Source organism: Doryrhamphus excisus, linkage group LG10 (assembly GCF_037039965.1).
Source record: "Doryrhamphus excisus strain RoL-2023G ecotype Guam linkage group LG10, RoL_Dexc_Guam_v1.1, whole genome shotgun sequence".
NCBI classification, from domain to species: Eukaryota; Metazoa; Chordata; class Actinopteri; order Syngnathiformes; family Syngnathidae; genus Doryrhamphus; species Doryrhamphus excisus.
Window position 1 is genome coordinate 6,668,010 of NC_136366.1, and position 11,886 is coordinate 6,679,895.

The window sequence follows — 11,886 nt, forward strand, 5'->3', positions numbered from 1 at the left end:
AACCTTCAGCCCTTGCTGTAGCAATGATTTCCTGGTCTATGGTCTATATGCTTGCCCTCCAAGCATCCTCAACAGCACATAGTGTATATAGGACAGCTCTTTGTCAATTTGGGTCCCGGCTTATTACTTTACACACTAATCTGCAGGCTCTGTTTACCAGCACGAGCCTTAAGAGAGACTTGAAGTTTGCAGCAATTGAATTATGCACGCCGCACAGCACAGCACAAGAGCCCGGAAAATTGAGGTGGGCTGCAAGGACAAATGCCATTCACACGGCTCTTCGTTGCCTGCCTACTTCTGTGCGAGCCCAAAGTGTTTTGGTGAGACGGCCATGGCTTTTATTTTGGGTCTTTGTGCAATGTCTGCAGGCATCATCCTCCAAATGATAGGTTTTACTTTCACTGCCTGTCTAATGTCCCCTTCGCTGCAACTGAAAAGATATGCGCAATTGTGCTGAGTCAGACTACTGTCTACTGCTGCAAAGATTGATCCAACTGGGGGAAAAAAGAAGTTACTGAGATGACAGACATGCAGACATCCAGTAGCGTTATCTGCCTCTGCATGCGCTTCAAAACCTTACGTTCATTCGTTCATTTTCTACCGCTTTGCCTCATGAGGGTCGCGGGGCGTGCTGGAGCCTATCCCAGCTGTCTTCGGGTGACAGGCGGGGTACACCCTGGACTGGTCGCCAGCCAATCACAGGGCACATATAGACAAACAACCATTCACACTCACATTCATACATATGGACAATTTGGAGTCGCCAATTAACCTAGCATGTTTTTGGAATGTGGGAGTAAACCGGAGTACCCGGATTAAACCCACGCATGCACGGGGAGAACATGCAAACTCCACACAGAGATGGCCGAGGGTGGAAAACCTTACGTGTTGTTTACAAATAACCCATCAGCGATATTAATGTTGCCTAAGCAGGGTGTTCTTTACTGCTATTACAACATTGGTTCTGCTGCTGCTGTGCAATATAAAGCACATTCAAATTCTATTTGGAAAAATCCAATTCCATTTCATGCCAATCTTTCCTTCTGTCTTCTCCTGCTCTGGATCCCTTATCACGCTCTTCCTGCATTGTGAAGAAAAACATTGCAAACTTTCCCAACAATCGCCACAAAATATTGTTACAACAAATCCTATCATGATCTCTGATGATATATTATAATGTCAACACACTAGCCAGAGTAAATAGATACATGCAAATTATAGCCTACGCTATTGGTTGCAATGCAATATAAATAAACATGACTATCGCTGATGTAAATACAGCTTCATTCATTTTCTACCGCTTTTTCCACAATGGTCGCAGGGGGTGCTGGAGCCTATCCCAGCTGTCTTCGGGCGAGAGGCGGGGTCCACCCTGGACTGGTGGCCAGCCAATCACAGGGCAAATATAGACAAACAACCATTCACACTCACATTCATACCTATGGACAATTTGGAGTCGCCAATTAACCTAGCATGTTTTTGGAACGTGGGAGGAAACCGGAGTACCCGGAGAAAACCCACGCATGCACGGGGAGAACATGCAAGCTCCACACAGAGATGGCCGAGGGTGGAATTGAACCCTGGTCTACTAGCCGTGAGGTCTGCGCGCTAACCAGTAAATAGTGCTTTTTATCACTAAATATTGCAACACTTATAAAACTCATGTATTATATTTCTGATGTTTTGTACATTTATGTCAAAATGCCTCTGGTGATGTCACTCCATCATGCTACTACGATACAAATAGATGCATCACTTATCAGAGTTAACTGTATCCTGCTATGATTGATAGCAAAGGATATTAAGGATACTAATGGTGGCATTATACTTACATATATTTATTATTGCAGATACTTCCAAATCAAATTGAGTCATTATGATGCATAAAAGTTATACAATACTCGCACTTCACACATAAAGTCTATGGTTAATTTCATATCCTTTTTAGTTTTCTTGCAACGTATAAACATACAATTGTATCGTAATACAGTTGTTACCACAGGGAAATGATGACATATCACACGAAAAGTTGGTCTGCCATTCAAACAACTAAATGATATACAGATAGGCAAGACGATGTGTCAATAAGCCCCAACACCCCCAATTCCATCCACGCTCTCATGGCTGTCTTTCACAAACGCATGCTATGTACATGCTGCCTATTCATGCTGAAATGACTAGGAACAATCAACCCCCCCCACCCCCCTTGCACTGGCACACCACACCCCACACACCCTCCTGCTTTTTTTCATTCTTTCATTCCCCCGGCCAGGCGCAAATGCACGGACATGCACGATCACACGAACGCACACAAACGCAGGCACGACATTTCATGCCATGTGATCTCGCTAGGCATCATGCCAATGGCCAAACATGTCACTTTGCAGAGAGCTGACACACACACACACACACACACAGTGAGACACACAAAGTGTATGCTGAACATTTGTCATGAGTTTCAGGTTTGCCACATGAACGTCCAACATGAAACTGTATTTTCAATCTTTTCTGTGAGATCCAATGTGTGATTGTCCTGCCATGTTTACTGTTTCATTGTCTCCGGTCTTGGAAGGCTTCCTGACATGAGCCCAGTGAAAAAGCAGGCGAAAGCGGCAACATTTGCTGATCCTGTTTTTCGTTTTCCACACTCTTCCTAAACAAAACAAAAATTGCTGCAAAATTAGTACCCCTGCTTTCAGGAACTGCAATCGATACCAACGTTATTATGTCGGTGTCTGCTTAGAATTGCAAGAAGGGTTTACAAAATGGCGTATTCCTCGATATAGCTGAAAGAAAAAAGGGGAGACTAAGAGTGAGAGGCGGGGTCCACCCTGGACTGGTGGCCAGCCAATCACAGGGCACATATAGACAAACAACCATTCACACTCACATTCATACCTATGGACAATTTGGAGTGGCCAATGAAGCTAGCATGTTTTTGGAATGGAGGGGGAAACCGGAGTACCACGCATGCACGAGGAGAACACACAGAGGTGGCCGAGGGTGGAATCGAAGGTGGGTTTCCTAGCTGTGTAACCACTCTTCCCATATTGAACACATTATATGTATTTTTAAGACATTTTAATACATAAAAGAGATGCATTGAAATTCATTTTTTAGATGCTTTTTAGCGGTTTTTATATCTTTAGAATGCACAGAAAATATACATATGGACAACTTGGAATTGTCGAACACGGGTCTTCCCCACGTCCTGAGTGGTGTCTACATACTAACCACTCGCCCACCGTGCGGCCATGACGATACAATCATGGGAAATGGGGTCGCTTGGTGCAACTTAGCTTTTTGTTTAGCCCACCAAACAAACTTTAGGATTTTTAACCTGTTCCAGACTGTTAAGACAAGTTAAATGGCGGTTAATCGCCTGAGTGCAGGTTACACAACATTGTTTTGCATTGTCTTTACATACCGACACCTGGAAGTGCACATGTTCCAAATCCCTACATTACTGTTTCTATTTAAATGCTCAAACCTTACAAAACTACAGGCAGATAATTATCAGTATGGATAATTATCAGAAATCCCTAGTTGAGATACTTCATTGAGCACCTCAAGTGTTGATGAATCATGTTTAGCCACCATTACATTGTCGATAAATATCAAGTACTACTGAGTATCCGTTTTGACTTAATCAAGATGCCACACTACGAAATAACTAATAAAAGTATGTATGATTCGTGTGTTCAATGGATTAGTTAGAGTCCATTTGCTGAGGTCCGCCAGTTAGCGATCCCTGCCAGAGCTGATATCAAGTTGTTCTTCCGACACAGCGCCTCTGCTGGTTGCAGCCGAGTAGTGCACACCGTGTTTCCTCAACTGCTTCATAACAAGTCAATACAATGGTTTCTTGAGATATTTCTCAGGAATAACTATCTATGCAATGGAAACAGCTTTCAAAGACACCTACACAACGGGCTGAACACCATACTGTAACATCATGCTGACAGGTAATGAAAACAGCACGGAAAGTAGGAAGATGGTAACTTCACAGATGACCTGCAGCCATCAACAAGCCCTGACGACACACACACGCCTCAAAAGAGGCACGGACCCAAAAGCGGCGATGGAAATATAAGACCATTGTATGAGAACGCGGTGCCATGTATCGCATGCCATCGACGCTGAGTCACAGGGAACGGAAGGGAGGGGAAACGCTGCACATATAAACATGCCGCACACATAAACATACACATAAACAGAGCATGTGGGCACACGTGAAGACTTGGTGTGTTTATGCTCTATGGAACATTTTTGACTATGCGTGAAGAGACACAGAGGGAGGTGACTTTTCTTCTGTATGATCTACAAAGAAGCCATTAGTATTCCTTACTAACAGGATGCTAGCAGGATGCTACTTTGTGTTGTCCAGCAGACCAACAAGATAATTTTTTTGTACAGTACTGTTTCTTTCTTTGGACAGCTTGTCACCGTCGTTTTCGTGTTCAGGCCTCAGATGGGATTGAAAAGTGCTGCCGTTCCCTCTCCTTGACACGCTCTTAGCACACAAGCCACCCCCCAACCCCCCACCCCCTCCCTCCACACCAAGGCCCCCTTGTGGAATGCTGTATAGTGTGAGGCCTATGGAGGAAGGGCATCCCAGGACACAGCCGACACACACACGCACATACAGCTGCTGGGAGCCATCACGACCCTCTGGAAGAGCTCCAGGGTGATGATGGACCCCGCTCGGGAGGTTTTAAACCAGGAAACCAGAAAGCAGAATCACATGAATTTATTATGTGGGTACACACGCATAGTAGTGGCTCGGGCGCGAGGCTAACTAGAATTTAAGTTGTCAACATTTTGAAAACCTTTTTAAAGGAAACTGCATTTTGGAGGAATTTGGCCCATCTTCCACAATCCTTGTGTGACACATGAACACACGTCTTGTCTCTGATGTGCATTCTAAAGATATCCAAACAGATAGAAAAGGACTGCACATTATGGGACAGCAAATGCTACGAAAACACCTCCAAAAGGTTTTCCGGTTTTATATACATGCTATGACCATGTAGTAACATTGATAATATATAATACTTACAGTACAGGCACTACTTTTTACAGTTTTAGAACACACACGAGAAAGACATATCTTGCACGAATCATACATACTTTTATTATTTTTTTCGTTGTGTAGCATCTTGATTAAGTCAAAACGGACCCATTTACTTGATATTTATCGACAATGTAATGTTGGTTAAACATGATTCATCAACACTTGAGGTGCGCAATGAAGTATCTCAACTAGGGATTTCTGATAATTATCCATACTGATAATTATCTGCCTAATATCAGCATAAAGATGCGATATCGGTTGATATCAGCATCTGATTTTTTCCCGATCATGAAAAACGATAAACGAAAATACGTTACACGTATCGGTATCGGATGATTTCGGTATACGTTTTACTGAATTGTCCACGAAAGAAAAGGCCTCACAGTAATATTAAAATGTTGTTATGTCCTCACAAGTAGTTGATATTAAATGAATACTTGAATTCAAGTTGAAGTACCGACTTGCATCTGGTTTTGCTTGGTTTGAATGCTAAGAAACTAAAAACTGATATATTACAGTGAAGAAAATAAGTATTTGAACACCCTGCTATTTTGCTATTTCTCCCACTTAGAAATCATGGAGGGGTCTGAAATTTTCATCGTAGGTGCATGTCCACTGTGAGAGAGATAAACTAAAAAGAAAAATCCAGAAATCACAATGCATGATTTTTTAACAATTTATTTGTGTGATACAGCTGCTAATAAGTATTTGAACACCTGAGAAAATGAATGTTAATATTTGGTACAGTAGCCTTTGTTTGCTATTACAGAGGTCAAACGTTTCCTGTAGTTTTTCACCAGGTTTGCACACACTGCAGGAGGGATCTTGGCCCACTCCTCCACACAGATCTTCTCTAGATCAGTCAGGTTTCTGGGCTGTCGCTGAGAAACACGGAGTTTGAGCTCCCTCCAAAGATTTTCGATTGGGTTCAGGTCTGGAGACTGGCTGGGCCATGCTAGAACCTTGATATGCTTCTTACGGAGCCACTCCTTGGTTTTCCTGGCTGTGTGCTTCGGGTCGTTGTCGTGTTGGAAGACCCAGCCACGACCCATCTTCAATGCTCTGACAGAGGGAAGGAGGTTGTTCCCCAAAATCTCACAATACACGGCCCCAGTCATCCTCTCTTTAATGCAGTGCACTCGTCCTGTCCCATGTGCAGAAAAACACCCCCCAAAGCATGATCTTCATTCTTCTTCCTCCAAACACGCTTATTGGAATTATGACCAAAAAGTTCTATTTTGGTCTCATCTGACCATAAAACTTTCTCCCATGACTCCTCTGTATCATCCAAATGGTCATATGCAAACTTAAGACGGGCCTTGACATGTGCTGGTTTAAGCAGGGGAACCTTTCGTGCCATGCATGATTTCACATCATGACGTCTTAGTGTATTACCTACAGTAACCTTGGAAACGGTGGTCCCAGCTCTTTTCAGGTCATTGACCAAGTCCTGTCGTGTAGTTCTGGGCTGATTCCTCACCTTTCTTAGAATCATTGAGACCCCACGAGGTGATATCTTGCATGGGGCTCCACTCCGATTGAGATTGACCGTCATGTTTAGCTTCTTCCATTTTCTAATGATAGCTCCAACAGTGGACCTTTTTTCACCAAGCTGCTTGGTAATTGCTCCGTAGCCCTTTCCAGCCTTGTGGAGGTGTACAATTTTGTCTCTGGTGTCTTTGGACAGCTCTTTGGTCTTCGCCATGTTACAAGTTAAAGTCTTACTGATTGTATGGGGTGGACAGGTGTCTTTATGCAGCTAACGACCTCAAACAGGTGCATCTGATTCAGGATGATACATGGAGTGCAGGTGGACTTCTAATGGGCAGACTAACAGGTCTTTCAGGGTCAGAATTCTAGATGATACTCAGGTGTTCAAATACTTATTTGCAGCTGTATCACACAAATAAATTGTTAAAAAATCATGCATTGTGATTTCTGGATTTTTCTTTTTAGTTTATCTCTCTCACAGTGGACATGCACCTACGATGAAAATTTCAGACCCCTCCATGATTTCTAAGTGGGAGAAATAGCAAAATAGCAGGGTGTTCAAATACTTATTTTCTTCACTGTATATCAGATTCTGAACACGGCTGCATAGCGGTCGAGTGGTTAGGGCGCAGATCTCACAGTTAGGAGACCAGGGTTCAATTCCACCCTCGTGCATGCGCGCGTTTTCTCCGGGTACTCCGGTTTCCAAAAACATGCTAGATTAATTGCCAACTCCAAATTGTCCATAGGTATGAATGTGAGTGTCAATGGTTGTTTGTCTATACGTGCCCTGTGATTGGCTGGCGACCAGTCCAGGGTGTACCCCGCCTCTCGCTCAAAGACAGCTGGGATAGGCACCAGCACCCCCCACGCGACCCTCGTGAGGAAAAAGCGGTAGAAAATGAATGAATAAAGATTCTGAACACAGTCATTATTTGTTGACTACATCATTGAAAGATAAACGCTATGTTGATTTAAATATTACAATCATTGAAATATTGTCATTCAATTTCAGTCTCTCTGGGCTATGACCTTTCTGGACGAACATACTGTGTCTGGGTTCGAACATTCACCTTGTGGGTCTATCGCCCAGATTAGTGTGTGTGTTATGGCACGCTCCTGTGAACCTAGTATCGTGTCTGGGCTCGTGACACAACTAGTAATTATAACCCTAATGACAGTTAGCATGTCTTGGTCCTAGTCGTACGCATTGGATCACGTCTTTTAAGACGGTTAGGAAAAGTCTTTATGGTTAATAATGATTTTATGATGGCTACACTTTGGACTCTGGAGCGGATTAACCCCTCAGCGCTACCATTTACATGAGGAAAGCTTTGACAATGCAGCCTAATTCCATACAAGGGCATGTTATACATCATTGGATACATCATCCACTGCTAATGTTAGCTTGGTTGGAAACATGAAAACTCACCTTTGACGCTTCACGGTATTCCAAATGAACCTGAACAGTCCTGTTAAGGTGACAACGGATAGCATATGAGATGAGGAAACACCGATGTTGGTTGGTTGGTTGGTTGGTTGGTGGACTTCTGTGATGAAGGCAGCGTACTCCTGCGTCAAAAAGCACATCAAAGTTGTGCCTTTCAACTTTTTATCTGCCACCATTTTCAAAACTACAAGGACAAAGCAGTCTTCAAAGACAAGATAAAGCCTCAAGAACGCCACGGAGCTCTGCTTGCATGGGAGTTTGTCAACACTTTGATCAAGTTTCTCCAAATTGCAACGTTTGGAACGCCTGATCTTGTTGTAGATTTTTGTGGCATCGCCGTCACATTTGAAATGAAGACTCGTGATACGGCCTCATTGCGTTTTCCAGACGGTCCCATAAAACCAGTTATTTTAAATGCACATTTTTCAAACCTAAATAAACATTTTCAGTGTATTCAAACTCATCTTCCTCAATGTCACTAGCGAATAGGCTAATTCTGTCTCGGGGGGGGATTAAATGCAGCTAAAGGGAGCCCAAAACCATACATCTATGTACGCCAATAGGAGGACAGCTTCATATTTAATTTACAAGCAATGAAGTCTGTAAAATTAAATAATTAAAAAAAATACAACTATAATAATGAAAACGGTAATATTAATAATGATTATAATAATGGTGATAATAATAACAATAATGGTAATTATAACGATTATAACAGTAATGATAATGATAATAACAATAATAATATTACAATGATAGTAATAACAGGGGAAAACAAGACTGTAGCATGAACATGATTATATCTTGTAAAAAGGGTTAGGCATTTATAAGCTTTTGCTTCAGCCTACTCCTTTTGGGCTTGTGACCAGATAGTTGAATACAAATGTAAATAATGGAAAGTTATATTTTAATTGATGTAAGAAATGCACTGTAATGTTTCATATATTTGCCCAAATAAAATAAAACAAAATTTAAATTCAAAAAATTTGGATAGGACTTTTTAAAAGCGATTTCGTCCCCCAAAATCTGCAGCGTTAAGGGTTAATTTGACTTCCTACGAGAAAACCTGCTACAAATCCTCTATACTGTATTCCGTATGAAGAGGTTCCACTCTACATTTTACTTCATTTCTCAGCCAATTATGCAATAATCTTAACGAGACAGGACAAGTCGTCCATCGTGTTTTCCAAAGCATCATTGCAGATTTCCATTTGCACCAAACCTTAGTACCTGGCGCCAGGTAGAACCATTTTGTTCTCAGGACTTTGAAGCGATCACAGCCTCTTATTACTATGCTCTCTGATTGAGACATGTCTGTGACATTTCAGCCAACTGAAGCTGCAACTGAAATCTAACTAAGCTTGTTTGGAAAAGCGGGGAAAGGAAGTAACAGGAAACAGAGAACACAGGCCACATACACACCTGAGTATATGCGTCACCTGCCTTTTATGACCTCAAGGGTTCAAGGAAGGTGAACTCTGCCACAGCTCAGCTGCATGTTTCCAAGTGTCATTTCCTTTTTACTTCACTTTCACAGAGTAGCAAATTACCGTAATATACAAGTACGTCGTGGGTGTGTTGTAAATTGATAATACTACTACTAATTGCTAATACTACAGTTGGGGATGGTGCAGCTGCTTTTCAGTGCAAGGAAAAAGAGGAAAATGCTGTCCAGTCCATTGCAGGACTCCCACGCTTGTGCAACACTCCACAATAGCTTCATTGTGGGTGGAGATTTTTTGTTTTGACTTCACCGTGACGCAACTTTTTTTTTTTTTTTTTTTTAAATTGTGCCACTTTCTCCGGTACAGTACAGTAAAAAGTATGACAACCATTTAGGGCTCGACAGCTACAACTGGGATACATTACCCCGCAATTTGAAGCACTGCAGTGTCATGTCAGCACGTTTGCTTGGGGGAGGTAATGCATGGCTATGCGTCACAGCCACCAAGCATACTGTATATATAATATATAATTCAATGAGATATATATTTACCCGAATAGGAGGTTATTCCATGCACGGTGACGAGCTGTCCTCTTCAGACGACCAATAAAGTTTGCCGATTAGGAAAAAAAACGACCCCCTTGTTTTCCTTCTTCTTCTAAGCGAGTCTCGTGGCTCTACCGTGGCCGCCCGTCGCCCCTCTCCCTCGGCCACGCTCGTCCTCTGAGTGCCCGCTGCCTGTGTGGAGGAAGTGGAAGCCGCTCACATGGACACTTGAACAGAGCAGCTCGACTTCGCGTCCCGTTTGGCTACCAGCACTTTTAAAGAGGCAGACATCTTTTTTTTTGTTGTTGTTAGTGGCGGGTAGCTTCTTTACGGAAGCTAGGCTAATGTAGTCATGTCGTGCCGCCTTTTACGGACACATGAACTCGGTGCACTCGGGAGCTATTATAAAGAAGCCAATGAAGCTCCCCTCCCCTCCTCCCTCACATTTGCCACCAGCACCGAAATGGCTCGTTGGTCAAATGTGTTGTTGTGCTTTCGTGAAAGGCAAATAAATGACACGTTTAAAGCGGCACACTTGATTCCTTGTGCGCGACAGGAAAGTGAACATGTGTGGTTACCTCACATGTCCTCAGATGACAGCGGCAAACGCGACTACCTTCTGCGCATGCGTGTTTTTTTCCTGTTTGGGAGCAAGTGTCAGCGCCAACTGCTGGCGGCTGGCCCTTACTGCAGCCGTGCAATGGAATGAATGGAGTACAGTATAGTACAGTACAGTACACTGATGTAAACAAAACAATCACAATTCCATTATGAGAAAATATTGTATCAAGTTTATGTATTGTATAATTTTTATAAAATGCTAAAAAATGATAAAACACATTTTTTTAATATTTGTAATTATGCAGGGAGGTTGAAGTCCCCTGTTGGTCCCTTATTTACATTGAAGTTATTTTAAACTTAGCTACAATTTAGAAACAAAACACCACATTCTATGGTCTTGATACAGGATTCCGGTATGAGTGGGGAAAATGGGAAACCGCTATGACACAACCACAAAAAACACAAAAGTCATCCTGAGAAATCAACTTCTCTTTTAAAGGGGGCCAAAAGAAGAAATGAAAATGGCATAACCATGAACGCTGCTGTGGGGGTCATGTGCAGTGCACTGCCCAGCGAGTACACGCTGCATAGAACATGTTGATCCACATTACGATACCAAAAGCTCATTACTGCAAACAACAGTATAATCCAGGGATCGACTGAGGCCACCAGCCTGTGTGTCAAGATGCGGACCCCTTTGGCTGGTGCTAAAAGTATCCGCCATTATTGCGTCAAAGGGTTCATTTCATAATAATGGGGCGTTAAATCTTGGAGACTATATAAGGTGATTGGGACACAGCCATCGCCATTGTTATGCTTGACAGGAACCAGAAGGTCATGCTGTGGTTAGTGTGTGAGAGACTGTGAGAAAGTGCGTCACAGACACGTGAAGAGCTACCAACGTGACACTTGACCCCCCGAGCTCGTCTCTCATGACACAGCCGCCGTCATGGCCGCATTAGGTGACATGTGGCCAGCAACATCAGGCATGTGGATGGAAAACATAACTGATATTGATCGAGCGCTATCGGTCTGGAAGGTTATAAGCAATTTGTAAAGCCTTGGGACTCTAGCGGAGCTTCTCAGGAGTGGCCATCCAACTGAAATGACCCCAAGAGGTCACAAAAGACCCCGCAACAACATCCAAAGTACCGCAGGCCTCACTTGCTTCAGTTAATGTCCGTATTCATGACTCCACCATAAGAAAGACACTGGGAAAAACTTTCAGAGACCAAAACCACTGCTGAAAAATGAGAGAAAATATGAAGACGTGTCTCAATTTTGCCAAGAAAAAGTCTTGATGATCCCCAAGACCTTTGG

The 11,886-nt window shown here is 42.8% G+C and overlaps 1 protein-coding gene across 3 annotated transcripts in view; it reads right to left on the reverse strand.

The window, feature by feature from the left end:
• Window positions 1–10,627, reverse strand: part of nacc2 (NACC family member 2) — a 39,178-nt gene extending 28,551 nt beyond the window's left edge. The window contains exons 1-3 of one of the 3 annotated variants that reach the window (XM_078793952.1): window positions 10,584–10,627; window positions 10,012–10,197; window positions 7,998–8,137 (exon numbers count right to left, since the gene is read on the reverse strand). The gene's annotated coding sequence lies outside the window, so the exon portion shown is untranslated. The other 2 variants (XM_058062812.2, XM_058062832.2) reach the window with 2 other exon arrangements.
• Window positions 10,628–11,886: the final 1,259 nt, after the last annotated feature.